We start from the raw sequence: 2,792 nt of genomic DNA, 5'->3' as shown, positions 1-2,792 counted from the left end.
TAATAAATTTAAAAAATGAAATTAAATCCAAACAGGTAGATAGACCAGGTTGTGGTTGTGATGGGACTGAATTAAGTTATGGTTCCAACATAAATAATCAGGTTTTTTTTGTTTGTTTTATCATTGGCTGTGAACTAATTTCCCTTTTCCTTCCCCCATTTTTTGGTACCTTTAATTTTAGAACATCTCATAATTTCCTTTTTCTCTTCTTTAGTTTTCATTTTTTGAAATGAAATTTTATTGTGCAGCTGGATAATCTAAAACTCATGGCAATCCTTCTGCCTCAGCCTTCCCAATGCTGGGAGTATAGTCATGCTGCACCATATCTAGATGCATGATTTTTCTTTTATCAGATGCTGTATGGAAGCCAGTTTCCTGGACATGTGGTGCATTCAGTAGCCCAAGGCCTTGCATTCCTTTGCTATCTTCAGAATCTTCATTAAATAACGTATTATTTTTTATTATGTACATGTGTCTATGTGTGTGATATATGTGTGTGTGAGTTCAGGTCCCTGTGGAGGCCAGGGGCATCAAATTCCCTGGAGCTGCAGCTATGCGCAGCTCTGAACTGCCCAGAGTGGGTGCTGGGAGCCAAACCCAGGTCTGCAAGAGCAGCAGGAGCTCTCAGCTGCTGAGCCAGATCTCCAGACCCCTAGTTGTTGTTGTTGTTTTTAAATAAAGGGCCAATTTTTTTTCATCCTGTACCTGGCATTGCACATATGAACCTAGTCTTGTTCAATTAAATTTCCAGTTGTTTTGCCATTGGTAGATGTCATGTCAGGGCTTTAAGAGTCTGTGTCCTCCCCAGGCTAGAGAAATGGCTCAGTGTTTGAGAGTGCCTGCTTGGTGCTCTTGTAGAGGGCCGGAGTTTGATTCCCAAGACCCACACCAAGTGGCTCACAACCATTCAAAGTTCCAGTTTCGGGGTATCTGATGCCCTCTTCTGGCCTCCTCAGAAAACCACACACACACGGTACACAAATAATAAAAATAAGATAAATCTTAAAATAAGTCTGTGTCCTCAGTCTGCTGTACTGTACTGGCCCATTGTTTATGAATAAATCTGTAAAAGAATGTGAGGGAGAGGAAATACATTGTCTTTTTAACTCCTGTGTGTGTGTATGAGTGTGTGTTTGTGTGCTGTGTGTGTAAGTGAGCATCTGCCATGGCATACATGTGGAGGTCAGAAGACAACCTGTAGGAGCATGTTCTTTATTTCTACCATGTGAGTCTAGATGCGCAAACTCAGGTTGTCAAGCTTGGTAGCAAGTGCCTTAAGACCGGTTGGAGCATCTTCCAGCTCAGAAAGGTGATGGATCTAAAAAAGTCAGAATTAGTACTAACAAAGTTTAGAAGGACCATTTTAAAATCTCTTTTTCCAAATTAAATTATTTGTATTTATTACTGTTATTGAGACAGGGTCACAAAGCCCAAGTTGGCCTTGACAAACTTCTACATAGCTGAGGATGACTAGGAATGTCTGTTCTTTGTCACCTCCCAAGTTCTGGATTGCAGGCCTGTACCACCACACTCGATGATGGGTCAGAACCAATTTGGTGTGAGAACTTGTTAGAATTTCACAAGAGTTCTGACAGTAATCAGAGGTTTCCTCCTGGGAATGTCATCAAGGGTTGATGAGCCTTGAAGTCCAGGGAGACTGCGACACCTAGTGGCATCCATACATTACTGCAAGGATTTGTTCTGCAAAATTTAAGTTCATTTTAAAGGATTCTGACAATTCACACTTGTCATACTATTTTTTTAATGTATTACCTGAAAATTTTAAGAAGACTTAGAAACCACAAACCTTCAACACTGCAAAAACTGTAAAAAAAAGTTTATGTCTGTGGAAGTCCTAGGCCACAGCAGGCAATCTATTGGTTTTATTAATATGCATTGGTTTTGTTGGGACAAAGTGTTTATTTCATCTTATGTGTTGTAGTCCATCATCCAGGAAGTTAGGGAATGAACTCAGGGCAGAACTGATGGTTGTAACTTGTTCTGAGTATAGTAGTCTGGCCTGGCATCTGTGGTCTCTCATAGTCTGTAGCACATGTGTTCTGGCCTTTCTGGCTTTTAGAGTCTCCATTATCAGGCTTAGTGGTTAGATTACTATGTGCTGAAGGGACTTCTTCTGATCCAGTGTATTTGGTGTTCTGCATGCTTCTTGTACCTCTATAGATATCTACTTCTTTAGGTTAGGGAAAATTTCTTCTGTGATTTTGTTGAAAGTATTTCATGTGGCTTTGACCCCTGTTTCTTCTTCCTCTATTCCTGTTATTCATAGATTTGATCTTTTCAAAGTCTCCCAGGCTTCCTAGATGTTTTGTGCTAGGATTTTTTTTTTGGTTTCATATTTTCTTTGACTGTGGTATCCATTTCTTCTATCATGTCCTTAGTGAATGACATTCTTTGGTTTATCGCTTGTATTCTGTTGGTGAGGTTTTTGCTAAACCTCAGATTCAAGAGAGGAAGCACAGTTCCACAATTTTGAGCCAAATTTGAAGCAAGCTTTAGTCAAATACTGGCCAGGATGTTGCAATTTGGCTGAGTCCATTTCAGATTTCCCAGGAAATGGTTATGGGTCATGTTTTGCAGAGGCTTAAAAAGCCAAAACCACAGGGCCACCGTATTTCCCACCAGGTCCAGTCATGGGCAAACATATGCTGATGCATTTCCATCCCTTGTACATCCCACCTATATCCAGTCAAGCACATCAGGTGCAGTTGTGTCCAGTGAACTTGTTTATGGGAGTGAAAACATAAACAATAGCTATTGATGTAACCAACCGT

This window comes from Peromyscus maniculatus, chromosome 16 (genome assembly GCF_049852395.1).
Source record: "Peromyscus maniculatus bairdii isolate BWxNUB_F1_BW_parent chromosome 16, HU_Pman_BW_mat_3.1, whole genome shotgun sequence".
Classification (NCBI taxonomy): Eukaryota; Metazoa; Chordata; class Mammalia; order Rodentia; family Cricetidae; genus Peromyscus; species Peromyscus maniculatus.
This window is presented reverse-complemented; position numbering follows the sequence as displayed.